The sequence below is a fragment of the Aquarana catesbeiana genome, linkage group LG05 (genome assembly GCF_042186555.1).
Source record: "Aquarana catesbeiana isolate 2022-GZ linkage group LG05, ASM4218655v1, whole genome shotgun sequence".
In the NCBI taxonomy this organism is placed as follows: domain Eukaryota; kingdom Metazoa; phylum Chordata; class Amphibia; order Anura; family Ranidae; genus Aquarana; species Aquarana catesbeiana.
This window is the reverse complement of record NC_133328.1, coordinates 492,844,851-492,863,817: the sequence shown is the minus strand read 5'-3', so window position 1 is coordinate 492,863,817 and position 18,967 is coordinate 492,844,851. Positions and strand designations below refer to the sequence as shown.

General features: G+C 43.2%; 1 protein-coding gene across 1 annotated transcript in view; it reads left to right on the top strand.

The window, feature by feature from the left end:
* Positions 1–18,967, top strand: part of B4GALT6 (beta-1,4-galactosyltransferase 6) — a 136,259-nt gene that overhangs the window by 24,237 nt on the left and 93,055 nt on the right. The window lies entirely within an intron of this gene.

Here is an 18,967-nt window from a genome sequence, read left to right as displayed (position 1 = left end):
ACGTAGTGATGTACTACGTGGTTTTCCAGCTCTTTAGCGCCACCCTTTGGGCTCCTTCTGCTAATTTCGTGTTAGTAGAAGTTTGGCGAGTGTTGATTCGCGCTTTTCATTTCACGCTTTTCAGTTCGTCAACCAGCCATCTTGCGGAATCGGAGGAGAGAACGTGTTATTTATTATTGGCCTTTGAGTTATTGCTTTGACATAATTTTTTTGGTTGAATAATGATTTGATTTGGTATATTTTCTATATTTTTGGAAGATGCGTAGAATGCACTTTTGGTTCAGTTCTATTGGCAGATAGCATGTCTAATTTTATTTGTTTTCTCTTTTTAATGCACAATAAAAAAAATTGTGTAGAATAATACTTGGCTATGTGTTTTACTTCTAATTACATTTTGGGAGTAGGCAGTTACATTTAAAAAAATACAATGTAAAATTGACAAGGGACACCAACATAGTTGTATCTTTTGATCTTAAAAACTACGGGATAATGGTGTTGTGGTAACTTGCCCAAATAAAAAAAAAAAAACACATCATAATATTATTCTTGATATCACTAGAAAAAAAGCCTTTGAAAATTAGTTTGCAATAACTCCATCAGTATCACCAGCAAGGCAGCTTCATTATTATCCCATTAAAGAAGAAGAGAATGTGCGCTGCATTTGGAGATTTCATAATTTGCCACGTCACGAATGTTAATTCTCCATTACAAGCGCTAGTTTACAAGACCAACCGCTTCCAGCTCGTCCTTGCTTCCGAGCATGCGTATTTGTACTTTGGACTTTTGTCCGACGGACTTGTGTACACACGCTCGGAAAATCAGACAACACACATTTGTCCGCAGAAAATTTTAAAACCTGCCATCCAACATTTGTCCGCAGAAAATCTGACAATTGTCCGACGGAGCATACACATGGTCGGATTTTCCGCCAACAGCCTGTCATCACACATTTCCGGCGGAAAAACCGGTCGTGTGTACGAGGCTTAAGAATTGTGGGCCTTTATGACTATTTCTGCCAAAAACAGCAGGCAGACATGCTGACGGGATGGCTTTAAACACCTGTGCTTGGAGGTGGTTGCTCGGTGTCCCATACAGTTCTGATTACTGCTAGCTATGCTGAAATTGGTCTCGGCCCCTCAGTCTCAGATTAATTGCCAGCCCTGTTTAAGTCAGCGGTGGTTCATCTCAGATAGTTTGGATGGTACCACCATAATGCTGCATTGCAGACTCACTGTTTTAAGATTTTTGTGATTTAAAATTCACCCTGTAGTTTAGACTTCCATGTCATTTCCTAGAGGCAGAAATACCTGCTGTGCATAATTCTAAATGCTAGCGTGCTTAGAAATGGAAATCGGAAAATATTCCAGAACTGAAATCTCCCAAACAGCCTAGGTTACTGATAATAATCCAAAATGCTGACCTGCTGTCCTTCTGTATCTATGTATTTTATGTACATATGTGACTTGTTAAATTTATGTTTTATTTTTGTATAATTATGCTATATTTCGAAGATCAAAATGATCCGAAGCACAGTGGCTTTGTGGTTAGCATGTCTGCCTTGCAGCACTGGGGTCTTCAGTTCAAATCCCATACCAGGACACTACCTACGTGGAGTTTGCATGTTCTCCCTGTTCTTGTGTGGGTTTTTCTACACACTATAGGTTCATTGGCTTCTGTCTAAATTAGACCTAGTATGTGTATGTGTGGAACTTCTGCCAGACAACTGAGTCAGATTCTTAAACTCCACTGTAGGAGCTACACATCTTGGTTAACAGTGGTCCAGACATTCTAGAAATTGAACAGTGAAGGAAAAGCAGCACACTGAGGAGGTAATTTCTCTGTTCATTTTCCTGCCTCCTTTTGTCAGTAATGCTAGCCATACACTAGACCAGGGCTTGACAAATTTGCTTTGAATTTAGGAGCCAGCTAAAAAAGTTAAAAGCCGTTATTTATTTATTTATTTTTTTAGCGTAGCATGGGTTGTCAGCACTCGGGGCAAGGCAAATCATTTGCATCCCCTAACCCCCCCTAACTTACAGCAGAGCGGCCAGCCAATAACCCCGACGTAACACCATTATGTCAGTTATAGGCTAGTCGGAAAGAATGACAATAAAGACCTGGTATGGGGGGAAACAACTCATTATTATGCCGATTACCCTCTGAACAATTTCCACAAATCCCTCCCCCCAGAGTGGCGGTATGTGAAGAAGGGAAAAAAAACGTTTGCTCTGCTGCGGGTAAGCAGCAGAGAAGTTGTTTTTTTTTGTATTTTTATTTTTTTTAACATTATAAAGGATATCTCCATCTTCACACATAAAAAAAACCCCAAAACATTAAGACCCTCCTAACAGACTCCTCACCGCTGCCATCCCCTGTGCACTTATCTGTGTTGTTTAACATCATCCGCTGGCGTGCCGCCCATGGTTGCCAGTGTGCGTCTCCATACACTTGAAACATCTGTACATAGCCCTGGAAGCTCTGTAGAAGCATTATTTGCAAGGGCTCCTGGCCATTAATTAGCGTGGTCATGTGACAGTGCTGACCAATGAGAGTCTCTTCTTTTGTCTTGGAAGAAAGAACAGACTCGATGCACATTGGCCACCGTGGGCGGCGCGGCGGCTGTGGATAAGTGCACGGGGGACGGCAGCGCCAGGTCACAATTTCTAGTTGCCTTGAGCCATGCACTAGATGAAAAATCATTCAAAGATCTGTCATATGGACCCCTCGTTTTTTTTGTCCAGTTAATAGGCTAAAATAGAAAATTTATTTTTTACTTTTCAGAGCCTAAAAAAAACAGGTTGAAAAATTCTCAGAACGAGCAACAAATTGCTAGGTTAACGTGTTTCTCGCCAGTTTAAAAATTGAACTGTTTGCACTGCACATATGTGACAAAATGGATGAAAAACTGATTCATTTATGTCCATTGAACGATTTATCGATGGAAATTCGGTCATTACATGATGGTACTGTCGTTCGCTCTCACGACCAAATGTTCATTATTCGAAAATTAATTTAGTCTTGGTTCACACTGGATGCGAACCAGATGCAGAGTGTATGTTAAGCTAATGACACCCAGACATCGGTTTGAAAAACACAGTGCGATTTGCAGAATCGGATCTTGTGGGTGTGAACACCCACGCAATCCGATTCTGGTGCAGACATGAGTTTTGTGTGAATGCGGTGCGATTTGTGCCATACAAATCGCACCCCAGAGACACTGCATGTCATTTGCACTGTAATGTGCTGTGATTCCTGTGCAAATTTCATACGGTGTCCCACGCCGCATCAGTGTGTACCCGGGCTCCAACGATTTTTTGTATAGTGTATGGCTAGCATAAGTTTTTTGTCGCCACATGTTAGAGCTGCACAATTAATCGTTATAAAAATTGTCATCTCAATACAACCCCCCTGATGATCTCTATTGCAGAGTTTGCTGATTCTTTCATATAACAAGTGGAGAGACTTATCTGCTCACTCAGCTATCAAAAGAAAACATCTGGGCAGTCTGCCAAGTTTTTCATGAAACATTGTAACTAACTCTTCCTCCTTAGATCAAAGGGATAAACTTCTGTGTGAAAAAAAAAATCCAGGCAGTCTGCCAAGTTTTTAAACAACGTGTAAATGCAGGAATTTTATCCACTTAAAGCGGGATTCCACCCAAATTTTGAACAATATCTGTATGTATTCTCTTCCTTGCCTAGATGCTGACATGCCGTTTAAAAAAATTTAAATCGCCGTAATTACCTTTTTATTTTTCTATTCTTTGCACTTCCTGGTTCTCCTCCCGTGGGAGTAGGCGTGTTTCTAGCCTCTCCCAGACTCCTGGAAGCTAGTCTCAGGCTTCCCAGAATGCCACTGAGCATGTGCGGGAACGAGCAGTGAATGCTGGGAGCACAGCATTCACCACATCCAGGAAATAAATGCTTGTGGGCTTCAAATGCCCACAATGAAGATGGAAACCGCCTGCAGTGAATAATATAAGTTATTCTTTCCGACGAAATCTGACACAGGCGGACATATTACACACAATATGTGAGTATGTAATGCTGAGAAGAAAAGTTTGTGAATGAACTCAAAAAAAAAAAAACGATAGATAGGTGGACCCCCGCTTTAAAGTCTAAGGCCCCTTTCACACGAGGCGGACTCCGTTTCTACGGAGTCCGCCCCGGTCCGCCTGCTCAGCGGGAGATCTGTCCGTTGATCTCCGCTGAGCTGGCGGATGACAGGTTCCTCTCTGCTCACTGAGCGGGGAGGGGCCTGTCAGGCGCCGCTGCCGCCTATGGAGGGATCGGATGAAAACGGACAGCATGTCCGTTTTCATCAGATCTCATCCGATCTGCCAGCGACGGACCTGGACGTAGGGCCATCCGTCTGCTTTTAGCCGATCGGACCGGGTCGGATGTCAGTGGACATGTATCCGCTGACATCCGACGCTCCATAGACTAACATGGAGCGCCCGTTCAGGTCCGCCGTCAAAACTGACAGGCGGACCTGAACGGTCCGATCGTGTGAAAGGGGCCTAAATCTTGTTCTGACACTTGTTTCTTAAGTTAAAATCAATATTTTTTCCTAGAAAATTACTTGGAACCCCCAAACATTATATATATATATATATATATATATATATATATATATATATATATATATATATATATATAATATTTTAGCAGAGACCCTAGGGAATAAAATGTCAATTGCTGTAATATTTTATGTCGCACTGTATTTGCCCTGTGGTCTTTCAAATGCAATTTTTTGGGAAAAAAATACACTTCAATGAATAAAAAAAAACTGTAAAGTTAGCCCAATTTTTTTGTTTTAATGTAAAAGATGATGTTACACCGCGAGAATCGTGATCTATCTTCTAAGCCAAAAAAAAATGCGATTCTCATTTTAGCCAGAATCGTGCAGCTCTAGCACATGTGCACTGCAGTGAGCTTGATTGGCTTCCAGTGCTGGCCTTCCCTCGCCTATGCTCAAGTGATGCAGTATTAGGCATTGCAAGGGGCAATCAAACAACAAATTTGGGAGCCACGTTCACACTGGCGATTAGTGCACTCTGTGAATTCCAGCTGCAAGAATCGCAAGAGTTCTGCAGCTGCAATGACAGGTGTGTGCGATGAGCTGCGGCCACTCGGCCCATACTCTGGCAATCACAGGATGTTCCCGTCGCCCATGTAAATGTAGCCTATACAAGTTGCATTTAAAAATAGGTGTAAATATTTTTAGATTTATATTATTTTATAATTAAAATAGCTTATAAGTTGAGTTTATAGGCCGGAGTTCAGCCTTCATGTCCCAAGGATATCTCTACTACAGCCAAGTAAAAAAAGCTAAACTTGTCAAGCAAGTTTTACATGCATCGTATTTGAAATATCTGGGCATTTTCGAATTGTTAAAATACCTGAATTTTTGTTCTTTTGTTCTTTTTCTTTTATGCTTTCTTTTTTGCTTTTATGCTATGCTTTTTTTTTTTTTTTTTTTTATGCTATGCTTTTTTGCTTTCTTTTGCTTGGAGTTCAACCTTCATTTCCCTATTACAGAAAAGGATATGCCTAAAGATTTTTAAAATTTAAAATATTTTTTTTTTTCCATAAGTTTTTTAGTTTGTATTTGCCTGGGTTCAGCCTTCACATCCCAATTACATCTTTATTCTAGCCAGGAAAAAAGAAAAAAAAAGAAAAAAAAATGAAACTCGTTAAGCAAGTTTCTTAATAGGTTGCTGTTGCTGCAACACTGCACTGTTTGTTCCTTAGCAGTATTGTCTAGCTGAGCAAGTATTTGCAGTGTGTCATGAAACTACAGTAATGTAAGGTCTCTCGAGAAATGAATCTGCATTAAGGGCCCGGGGTTTGCTCGCCCTTTTTTTTTTTTTTTTTTTACTTTTCCCGCAGCTGCTACACTTCCTGTTGCTATAGAAATCTAGTTCTCCTTTCTCCCACGCAGGGTAGCTGTGGGCTCTAGAGCGCCGTTTGTTTAAGCAGACACTTTTAGTGTGCGTTCCAACCTTTCCGATAGAAATCCTTAAAGGTTTATTGCCAGCATTTGTTACCGATTTTGGGATTAGGTAAAGGGCTTGTATAGACAGTGATTTAAGCCCTGCCTGCATTAGGCTGATATACAAAATGTTAAGGACGCATTCCTATTAAGATGCTTTTTACTGCACATGATGCAGCAGCCAAACACACAGGACTCACTGCCTATAGGGTTCATTAAACTGTATAAGAAGAGAGCAGAGTGGCCTTAAACCGCTTTGCAAATTTTAACAGATCGCTCTGTCCAAAGCTGCTATTTAATTGTTGCTATTTGACCAATTCTAAAAATCTGTAAAGCTGCAGCTCCTCATGAATTGGGCCCCGCGCACACTGTGCGTTTAGCCCTGGAGCATGGGGCTCTGGAGTTTAGATGCCGGTGGAGGGCACATGGGTTCATCCAGCCATGATTCCACGGCCTGTTCAACACTATGAGAAGCTGACCGCAGCTGTGGCTGGATGGGCTCGGTATAAACGTTTAGGGCAGTAGGCACCAAGGGACAAATGTTCAGGGTGCACAAAGTCTCCATTGGCACTACTAGGTGCACTGTCCAGCCACAGCAGCTGTCAGTTAGACTTGGTTCACATCTCTGAGGGTGGTTCCCACTGCAGATGGGCACCTTTTCCCCCAGCTGCAACCACCCGCACAGAAAAAGCACTGGGTGCCATTAAACCCAATGGCAGGCCACGCCCACTGGAAATCGCACCCGCACCGGTAACTGCACTGCATTTGTAGTACCTGTACGGGTTTTGGTTCAGACCTTTTGTTCCCTGCTTTTCAGGAGGCACAGCTTCCCGTTCAAATGCAGAGGCGCATAGGTGTGAACCTGGGCTTATGGGCCGTACACAGGATCCGAAAATCAGACGAAAAATAGCGTTTCTAAGTGATCGTGCGATAATCGGATCATTAGTATACATCGTTTGAGAGCAGATTACGACATTTTATATAATATAAATATATATATATATTATATTATCTGATCGGACAAACACGAAGATTTTTCTCGTATGATACCAGATCGTATGATTTTCGTTTAATCAGTACAGTTGTCATCCGAAAATACAATAGAAATATACTACAACACTTGACATCACTTCCGTTTTTTGTTTTTTTTTTATTCTGTCGTACGAGAATTTTCGTAACTTTAGTAACCTCTCCATTTTCGATATGCGACAGATCGTCCGGTTTTTGGATCGTGTGTGCGGCCAATAGACAGGTTGCCAGCAGTGGAGCTGGATTGGACACCTGTACCCTTCGTCCACAGCTGACCACCAGAGCGCCATGCATCAGTGTTTTTTTTTTGTTTGTTTTTTGGGGGGGGGGTTTGCTCATAGTCTTAGGATATGTGATAGGGTTGCCAATTCTTGCCATTTAAAGGATGCCAGGAATGGGCAGGGTATGCAAAATGGGCACACGTATGCAAAAATAAAATTGCTAAAGAAGAGCTACACTTGTAATAATTTTTATTAAAGTCAGCATCTACAAATACTGTAGCTGCTGACTTTTAAAGCGGTGATCCACCCAAAAGTGGAAGCTCCGCTTATCTGCTCCACCCCCTCCGGTGCCACATTTGGCACCGTTCAGTGGGGAGGGGGGACAAGATACCTGTCAAAAATAGGTACCCGCTCCCACTTTCATGTAAGGGCACTGCGGTGACCTACGTCATTTGCAGGTCCCAGAAGACAGCAGGGACCATTCAGAAAGCGCAGCGTGCCTCGCGCATGCGCAGTAGGAAACAGGCCGTGAAGCTACAAGGCTTCACTTCCTGTTTTCCTTAGTAAGGATGCTGGTGTTTCGTCGCATATGGCGACCCATCACATTTGGCTACCTGCTGGAGTGCGCATGCGTGACGCCGCCATATGCGTTCCAACACTGTTTGTTTCGTCAGAATGTGTAATGGAAGTGATGTTCCGTCGCCGCCATCTTGCTACATCCTGCACTCCTCAATAGTAAGGATACACTGAGAAGGTGAAAGCGGACATCTTGTTACACCCACCGGAGTTTTGCATTTTACACTTATTTTTAACAGTAAACTGAGTTTCTGTAATGAAATACAGTACTTAGAACTACGTCTGACTGGTTAGATGTTGAATTTTGAAAGCAGTGAACTTCTGTCAGACGGAATTGTAAGTACTGTATTTCACTAGATAAACTCACTTTACTACTAAAAATAAGTGTAAAATGCAAGACTCCAGTGGGTGTAAGAAGATGTCCGCTTTCCCCCTTCTCAGTGTATCCTTACTATGGAGGAGTGCAGGGTGTACCAAGATGGCGATGACGGAACGTCACTTCCGTGATGGTTTTAGTGTGCTCTTTTGTCCTAAAACTGTTGGAACGCATATAGCGGTGTTGCGCATGCGCACTCTAGCGGGTAGCCAAATGTGATGTGACGAAACACTGGCACCTGGAGCTGGTGGACAGGTCTGCTTCGGGTTCCGACATCGCGGGCTCCCTGGACAGGTAAATGCCCTTATATTAAAGTCAGTATTTGTAGCTGTTGACTTTTATTTATTTTTGTAATACAAGCTGGAACTTTGCCTTCAGAAATAGACACTCACCTGTCCCGGAATCCAGCACTGTTTCACCCGGGCAGTTTCTTTGTCGGTCTTCAAATCCCTGGTCCCCCATCTTGACTATAGGAACTGCCTGTGACTTCCCACTGCGCATGCGTGAGATTGCGTTGCACTTTCAGACTGGTCCCGGGTCAGGAGGGGGTGGAGCAAACTTCAGTGCGTTCAGTTCATGCGGAAAGAGAAGTGGGTGCCTGTCAGAGAAAGGTACCCACTCCCAGAAAAATGCCAATAATGTTACAGTGAGGGGGAGATGGGGGATGAGCGGAACTTTCACTTTATGGGGTGATTTTTTTGGCAGCAAGGCCATACAAAAGTTCTTCTCCCAAAAATAGCTAACTGCTGACAATTTTTTTCCTTGGCTTTAGTTCCACTTCTAAACACAATCCCTAAAATCTCTTGTAAGTTTTCACATGATCCTCTGGTGTTGGTGCTGTACAGATGACATCTAGTTTGTTTTGATTGAGAAGAGTTGGCTTTTCTGACTGGACCAGTTAAGAAAAATCACGTATTATAAACAAGGATTGATGTCTGCATATTAACTTGTTAAACATACTTCTGCACACTAATGTACCATTCCAGCGTGGGTTAATGTCGTTTTGAAGGGGCATTAAAGTCTCTCAGTAGCTAAAACTTTTTTTGTCTCTGAGGTAAAATCTACAACAGGGAAACGGACAATAAAATGGCCATCGCTGTAGAAATATCATTGCAGAAATGGTTTCTTTTCACTGCAGTGCAGCATAGTGATATGATCAGACTGTGTGGATGTATGGGGTGTGTGTTTTTTTTTTTTCTTACAGTTTCTGCTTTAAGCTGTGGGTTGTAATCTTCATTGAATGCGATCTGATATCTCAGTTACTAATGCAGGTGCGCTGACTTGTTAAATCTGTATGTTCATTTCCATCTTGCTCCAGTGTGGGGGAGGGGAGTGGCTGGAATGGCTTGTCTATTGTCGTGGGGGATTCCCTTGCTGCATTGGTTATCCTTGCTGGACTTTTTTCTTTCATTTGAGGTTCAGCATTTTCTGTTACAATAACCCTGGGCAAAGGAACTTAAGATCTTGAGATAAACTAACTAAATACACACACACACTTCACACACACATGAACTTTATTGGCATCCCAGTCTTAGTCCGTAGGGTTCTTTTTTGAGTTGGCCCACCCTTGTCAGCTTCAACTCTTCTGGGAAGGTTGTCCACAAGGTTTAGGAGTGTGTCTATGGAAATGTTTGACCATTCTTCCAGAAGTGCATTTGTGAGGTCAGGCACTGATGTTTGACAAAAAGACCTGGCTGGTAGTCTCTCGCTCCTAATTCATCCCAAAGGTGTTCTGTCAGGTTGAAGTCAGGACAGTTAGGTTCCTCCACCCCAAACTCGCTCACACATGTCTTAATAGACCTTGTTTTGTGCACTGGTGCGCAGTCATGTTGGAACAGGAAGGGGCTGTACCCAAACTGTTCCCACGGGAGCATGAAATTGTCCAAAATGTCTTGGCATGCTGATGCCTTGAGGCTGGGTAAACACTTATGGGAATTGGATGCAGGTTTCCACAGCATCCAATTCATATGACAGGAGGGTGTGACCGACTCCCAATTGAGCTGGTTCACACATCTCTGGGGCGGCCATGGAGCGTATAGCTGAAGGGTCATGTGCGTCTTTGGCTCCATTTTCGGGTCTGAATTCAGGCAAGAATTTGGACCCAATTCGAACCTGAAATGGTGAATGGGGACGCCTAGGACCCCCCTGCTGTGCCAACGCCATACATAGTGTGAACCCAGCCAAAGAGTTCCTTTTACTGAAACAAAGGGCCCAGCCCAACCACTGAAAAACAACCACACACCATAATCCCCCTCCACCAAATGATTTGGACAGGCTGTCGGCAGCCACAGTTATTCATGCCTGTTTACCTGCTGCTTGGTATGATGATCACATGATCTGGCTGTGGTGATCAGGTGAACCGGCATGACTAGCCCCAGCTATGGACAGCCTGTGATTGCAGCGTACAGGATGGGCAGTCACAGCTGTCAATTTCAGGTTCCTACCGCTGGGATTCTCACCATGGCTAAACGCCCGTGTGTATGGTGCCTAAAGAGTGACGTTTATGGGGAAATTTATGCATTTTTGTGGAAATAAACTTTAAAGTGGAGTTCCAGTAATTATTTTGTTTATTGAAAGTCAGCAGCTACAAAAAGTGTAGCTGCTGACTTTTAATAAACAGCCAGTCACCAGTCCCACGATCCAGCGTTGCACTCACCTCTGCTGTGTTCTCGCCATGTCCTCCTTCGGCAGTGCTGGCATCTCTACTGTGGGCACCCAGCTGTGACAGCTTGCGGCTTCACAGCAGGGTGCCCACTGGTGTGACGGGTCCCATAGTCTTCTAGGACCTGTCGTGTCCCAGAAGACTTCGGGTTGGAGAGCTTCCGATCGCCTAGGTGACCATAATGGAAGTGGGAGCAAGTAGCTGTCAAAATCGGGTCCCCGGTCCCCTCCCCAAAAGCTCAGTTTCACAAACAGGAGCCGAGGAGGAGGCCTTGAAGCGGAAGTTTCACTTTTGGGTGGAATTCTGCTTTACGAGGGCCTGTAGGAATTTCTAAATGAACCAGCCAGATGTGGAATAGAGCATAAGACATAGAAGTGTGCCAGCTCCACAAATTTCTGCATATACGTCTTGCGTTTAGTCCAGTCTGGGCATCTTTCATTTGTGCACCTTGGTTGGCACTTAGAACTGTACTTGGCCGACTGTATACACAGGGCGGAAAATGACCGGCCACCAATGATCGGCCCAGCACAGGTGACTGGTTCTTGGTGTGCTCACTCACGTGGCTTCGAACTAGGATTTGAATGTGTCCGTGCTCATCCTTCTATATGTCAGCCCTGGTTCACATTGATGCGATTTGACATGTCAAATCACATGCCAAATCGGCGGCTATTGCCGAATCGGTGCGACGCCGACTTTGCGGCGCTGCACCGATTCCCAAATGTAGTTTCTGTGCTACTTTTGGCGATTTCAGGTGCGATTTCAATAGACATCTGTGCAGATAACCGCACAGATGTCTCTGGAATCGTCGGGCTGACATGCAGGTATTAAATCGGGCGAGTTTCACGCACAATTTTAATCCCGCAGCAGTGTGAACCTGGGCTTACAAAAATAGTATTTCTTACTGCATTATAACAACCTTCGCAGAGAGAGGAAAAAAAAAAAAAAAGGTTGAGCTAAAGCAAATATGGTAAGAGGCGCTTATTGTAATGACCTATATTTCATCAGAAAGTATTGTGGAGGATGTGCTCGCCTGATGGTGTGGAAATGACTGTGGTCATTTCTACCTAGCAAATGTAATGCAACAAAGTTATCCTTTTACAGTAAAGTTTTTTTTTTTTTTTTACAAGTTTAAGCTTTGACATTACGTTTATTGGCAGTTATAATGTTACTGGGGATTCATTCGTGAACTTGCTTTTGGATGAAAGTGCAATTTCACTAAATACGTCGATTTTTTTTTTTCAGTATATTATGCTAATAAGTAAAGAAGCTTACTAGTGAAAACCCAGCAGCAGCCACAAGTATTTTTGCCACTGTTTTTCTGCCTCCTTTTAACGACCTCCGTGAGCTCCTGAACTTCACTTTTTCCCCCTCCCTTTCTTTTGTTTGGATCGAGCAGTACACTTTCTTTGTGGTTTGCTCTATGCACGCTACAAATCCCATAGTCCTTAGTCTGTCTCAGGATCAAGCAAAAGAGGATGGCTATATTCCTACATACAAAGGGACCATGGGGAATGAATGTAGATACCCTCTAACAGGAGGTTGGATCATAGCTGCAATCAAAAAAGACTTTGGAAATTTGGAGAAGGCCGTGAGCAATAGGAAGGCTCTTTTCTGTGTTAAGTCAGCATTCTTGAACTGAGTTTTTATTTAAACCAGAGTTTAGTGTCACTTTTTAAAGTGGTTGTAAAAGCTCAAGGTTTTTTTTTTTACCTTCATGCATGTTCAGCATGAAGGTACAAAACCTTCTCTGTGCATCAGCCCCCCTAATACTTACCTGAGCCCCATCACGATCCAGTGATGTGCATGAGAGCTTCGGCTCTCCGTAGACTCTCTCTACTCATTGCCCATTGGCTACTGCTGCTGTCAATCACAGCCAGTGAGCCTTTGATGAGAGAGAGGGGGCAGGGTCAGGCTGTGTGTGTGAATGGACATGCAGAGCAGCGGCTTGGGAGCAAGCCTGCTTGGGTGCCCCCATTGCAAGCTGCTAGCTCTGGGGTCACTGCGCAGGAGGGAGAGGCCAAGAGAGCCGCTGGGGGACCCAACATGTTTGTTATTTTATTTAATTTTTTTAAAAAAGCCTTTGATGTCACTTTAAAGGAGAAGTTGGGGGTACACACTTACTCCTCTCCATCACATCAGCTGGCTCTAAGACCAAGAACTGACCAATCACATGACCGATGATTTCTCAGTCTGCTCAGAGCAAAGAGTGGTGACTGTCAGTTACCGCTCTCCACTCTGTTCATGCAATGCTCACAGGGGTGCCAGGCAGGAGAGGGGGTGGGCGCAGCTAGCTTAGGCTCTTAGCTGCCCATAAGGCATTATGGTTGGGATCTTTCCAGAGTCTGGATTGGCTCGGTGACATCAGCTGACTTTGGGTCACAGGAAAGCAAATTAAGTGCACTCCTGTGACCCAGAAGAGAAGCATAGCCAAAAAAACTTTGGCCATGCTTCTCTTTTAAATGAATGGGAGCTGATTTTAGTTTTCATGTCATGTGATTTTTTTTTTTCTTTCTCCAGCTTTATGAAAGAAAAACAGTGCGGCCACACACACAACTGTGATTTTTTTTTTTTTTTTCTTGTGCCAGCTATTAGTCATACAGATTTCTTTATAAATAGGTCTTGTAATGGAAAATGTGTGGAAACTCCAGGACACGCTGATAACAAGGCTTTAAGCTGAACTCTGGACAGATCTGCCCATGTGCTTCTTTATTGGCCAATACATTTTGTAGATTTGCATGCTGAGTGGTTGTTTGGCAGACTTGCATATATCTAATCAAATACTGTTTTTTACATACACATTTTTTTATGTGTAAGACAGGTCAGGTTTTTATCTCTGTCTTTGTTCCTCTTAGAGACGTTTTTTACTTCCCGTCCCTTTGACAATTTTATTACAAGAATAGAGGGAAAATATACTGCCTGCGTCTCCACTGGGGATTTGCACTCATTTCCTGCTACAGCGACAACGTTATCACCAGCACATGAGTGTAAATCATGCCTATGGGCACAGACTGACCAATCCGACGGGTTCGCTTTCACTCCCCAAAACTGAAAAAAATAAGATTTAGATAAGGGCTCATTTACACTCTGTCATAGCTGTACTTCAATGTATTTTTGCAGTAGAAGCAGCCGGTGTTTGCAATCAATAACAAGTTGACACTGTCCGCTGTTGCTCCCATGCGCGCAGGAGCCGCTGGTAACGGCACACTTACTGAAGCAAACTGCACGTACGTGCCATTGCTTCAGTTTGCTTCAATGCGCATGTGCCGATGACATCGGCACATTCAAATACAGGGGATATCTCCTAAACCGTGCAGGTTTAGGAGATATCCGGGGTAGCTACAGGTAAGCCTAATTATAGGCTTACCTGTAGCAAAAAGTGGTCTGTAAGGGTTTACAACCACTTTAAAGGGCTTGTAAACCCTCACGGTTTTTCACCTTAATGCATTCTATGCATCAAAGGGGTTGTAAACCTTTGTGTTTTTTCACCTTAATGCATCATATGCATTAAGGTGAAAAAACACCTTGCACTCTCCGGCCCTGCCGAGTCCCCATTTTACTTACCTGAGCCCCGAATCTCCGTGGGCGCGATCCCGTGTTGCTTTCCCCCAGCTCCTGTAGGCTCTTCATTGGATGATTGATAGCAGCGCAGCCATTGGCTCCCGCTGCTGTCAATCAAATCAATGATGCGGCTTGCGGGGGCGGGGCCGAGTGATACACTAGGCGGCTACGGCCGCCGACTGTATCACACGGGAGCGCGCCCGCAAGCTTAACCCCCTTGGGAGAGCGCTTCCCAGAGGGGGGTTAGCTCTTGTGGGGGAGGAGCCGAGACAGCCGCTGAGGGACCCCAGAAGATGAGGATCGGGGCCACTCTGTGCAAATCCAACTGCACAGTGGAGGTAAGTATGACATGTTTGTTATTTAAAAAATAAAAAAAAAAACAAACCCATACAACCCCTTTAAGGTGAAAAACCTTTTGTGCTGCAGCAGCCCCCCAAAGCCCTCAATGGATGAAGCAGCAGGACTCGGGAGCGCTCCTGCACAAGTGCCCCCATGGAATGCGCCTTTCCATGGGGGCACTCAAGAGGAGGAGCCAGGACCACCAGGGGGGGGGGGGGGGGCAGAAGAGGAGGATTGGGGCTGCTTTGTGCAAAAAAACTTGCACAGAGCAGGTAAGTATGACATGTTTGTTATTAAAAAAAACCAAAGCTTTACAATCGCTTGAAGGAATTTGTGTTGTCGTTTTTTTTTCTGGCTTCATGTGTGAATGGTTAAATCGCTTATCATGGACAGGGTACCAAGACCATACTGGTGCTTTAAAAAAATATGTAGTGCAGGATTTTGGACTCCTTCCTTGGGTCCTGAAATATCAGGAGCGTTCTTCTTCTATTTAAATGATCATGTTTATGCAGCTAGACTGGATTTAACGTTGTTACTACTTGACGCTGCCTTGCTGGATCTACTCTAGTGCTCATGTAGTTTGCGGATCTTCCATACTGGTCTGTTACGGTATTTATATAAGCAGTCTAGTGTTTATCTTTGTCTTGAAAAAGTCAAAATGTAATAAAATATATATATATATATATATATATATATATATATATATATATATATATATATATATATATATATATAATATAATTATTATTTCAGGTACTTATATAGCGCTGTCAATTTACGCAGCGCTTTACATATATAGTATACATTTACATCAGTCCCTACCCTCAAGGAGCTTACAATCTAATATGGTTCTATGCCCCTGGTGGATGCAAGAGCAGCACACAATGGGTGATACAGTCATTTGACACTCCTGGAAGTGTCAGATGTAAAGATTCTGCTGGAGGCCGTATCTCTTGAACAGAGCAAGAATCTGAGGAATGGGTGGTGGGACAGGTCAGTAGAAAAGGTCTTTGTTGCAGGTTTTTATTTTTTATTTTAAAATGATGCCATTTATTGGAAGGTTTTGATGAGATTATTCATGTGTAAAGAAATGACTCCTGTATCTTAGTGACTGAATCCTTGAGGAATTCTCATCTATTAGAAGGGGTTTTAGCTGTCATTTTTTGAAATACAGGTCAGCAGCGTCAAGAGAGGGGGAAGACCATTAGATACACTTAGTGCCTTTTATAAATGCGTATATGGAAAAGCTATCCCTAAATTCTAATCTCTTTCTAGAAAAACCATTAAGGTTCATACTGTATGTTATTTATTACGTACGTTTCATGAAGACATGCCGTAGCCTGCCATTTGATAATGCTGACATGCGTAACCTGTTTTGTAGACTGTGCTAACAATGGTTGATAAGGAACATAGAAAATATAATGTAAGGTGTGGATCACACCAGAGGTAAAGCTTATTGTGTAAACTCTGCTACAGTCTCTGCTTTGTGAAGAACTATTGGCTGTAGTAAAGCTGACGCAAGTAAGCCGATCCCCACCCAATATATTGACTAATAATCATAAAGCTCGGCTTACTGTCACAGAATAAAGTAATTGTGCTGACCACAGAGTAGTAGCTTTTCCAGCTAAAATGTAGACTTCTTAAATGTGTCTCTGTCAACATTGATACAATCAACACTGATCTAGATGCTCTATGGAGAACTGCATTCTACATGGACTTCAATGTCCCTGTTATATTTCCTGTCCTCCTTCCTGTCCAAAAGTCTCATTTCTATTGCTGCAGCAGGGGTATGGTTGTTACCCTGCAGCATTCATTGAAAAAAAAAAAAAAAACGAATTAAGGAATGAATTTAGATCTCTGTGTATAATATTATTATTATTCAGGATTTATATAGCGCCAACAGTTTATGCAGTGCTTTACAACACAAGGGCGGACAGTACACTTACAATACAGTTTAATACAGAAGGGATAAGAGGGCCTTGCTCATTAGAGCTTACAATCCTAAGAGGGAGGGTCAAGAGATACAAAAGATGATAACTGTGGGGGATGGGCTGGTGCAGAAAATCAATGTACAGTTAGGTGGAGGCAGGATATGCCTCTCTAAGGGCTCATGCACACTGCAGCTCAAAAAAAAAAAAAAAAAAAAAAAAAAAAGCTGCTTTTTTTACAGCATTTGAGGCCTTTTATTTCTGCCTATAAAAGCTTGAAGAAGCTTGTTCTTTTTTGTTCTCTTACTCGCATTTTGAGCATAAGCGTTTTTTTTTTTTTTTTTTTCACGAACCCTCCTAGATAGTATTTTCTTAACCACTGTATAAACAAAACAAAAAGCTGGAAGAAACGTTTTCAGGTGTTTCCATGCGCTTTTGAGCTCTTTGGGGCACTAGCTCCTCTCAAAAACGCGGGTTTGGTGGGGGGTTTTTCTGCCTGAAGGAGCATATGCCTGAAAAAGCCCTAGTGTGCATACACTCATTGGCTAACATGGAGGGGAGTTTCTAGGCAGAAGAAATAAGAACTCAAAAGAACTTAATAGCCTGTAGGAGCCACTCCTTTGAGCTGCATTGTGCATGAGCCCTTAAGAGGTGAGTTTTCAGGAATCGTCTGAAAGTGGACAGAGTAGGAGATAATCAGACAGATTGGGGTAGGAAGTTCCAAAGGATGGGAGAGGCTCTGGGGAATTCCTGGAGGTGAGCATGGGATGAGGTGACAAGGGAGCTAGAGAGCAGGAGGTCTTGGGAGAACAAAGAGAACGATTTGGTTGGGATTTTAAGACTAGGCTAGCGATGTAGCTGGGGGCTGAATTGTGGATGGCTTTGTAAGTTATTGTTAGTATTTTGAATTGAATTAATTGGGTGAGCGGGAGCCAGTGGTGGGATAGGCAGAGAGGAGTAGCAGATACAGAGCGGTTGGTAAGGTGGAGGAGCCTGGTAGCAGCATTTATTATGGACTGAAGGGTGGATATCCTATGTAAGGGTAAGCCGATGAGGAGGGAGTTGTAGTAATCGAGACGAGAGATGACCAAGTAGTGGATTAGAAGCTTTGTGGTGTCATTGGTTAGAAAGGGGCGTATCTTGGAGATGTTGCGGAGGTTGAGGTGGCAAGCCTTGGACAGCGATTGGATGTGGTGATTAAAGGATAGTTCAGAGTCCAGGATTACACCTAGAACCCTGGCATGGGGGGACGGCCTGATGATGAGCCGTTGATTTTGACAAAGAAGTCAGGTATAGAGGCATGTGAGAGAGGAAATACTAGGAGTTCGGTTTTGGGTAGATTGAGTTTGAGGAAGTGAGGTGACATCCAGGCTGATATGTCTGTTAGTAAATTAGTGATGTGTGAGGAGACTGATGGAGTGTGCTGAAGGGGTAGAGAGATTAGATTCAGGTGTCATCGGCATAGAAATAGTATTAGAAGTAATGGGAGGGAATCAAATGACCCAGGGTAGAAGAGGTCCAAGAACAGCACCTTTGGGACCCGGACAGAGAAAGGAAGAGGAAGTAGAATTGTAAGTGACACTTTCACTTTCAAGTCATAGCAAATACTGGAACTATGTGAAACTAAAACTTTTTAAATGTAACAACCGCAACTATCCCCTAACAGCTTGTCAGATGTCTCTCAAGGGGCACATATAGTACAGAAACCCTGTCCTAAAACATTTCACTGCTCATGACTCAGTTGTTCACATTATGGACTGTAAGAATCCATCTGTAATATTTTCTTTTATTTAAAGTGATACTCCACTTAAAATGATATTTTTGTCCTACAGGTATGCTTATAGTAAGTCTTACCTGTAGATACAGTGAATATCTGCTAAACAGCACAAGAGCCAATGACGTCACTGCACATGAGCAATACACTGCATTTAGGGCACGCTGATTGTGCTGTGAATGCAGAGAGCACCGTGCTATGCTAGTGACTACTATGCGTGGGAGTGGAGTCATCACGCCCTGACCATTCAACTGGCGGTGATTGCTCAGGGCTCTGCTTGAAAGGCAAGACTGTCATAATGTGCTAGTATGTGGTGCATATGTGGAGCACATTATTGCATTAACATGCGGGGGGGGGTAAAAAAAGAAAATTGTGTAGCGTTTTATACAGCTTTAAAGTGATACTGAAGTTTAAAAAAAAAAATGTAATAAAAAAGATGATCAACCTGCCTGCTTTGTGCAATGATATTGCAAGGAAAAGTTGCTTTCCTCCTTTTCTGGTAGTGAAGCT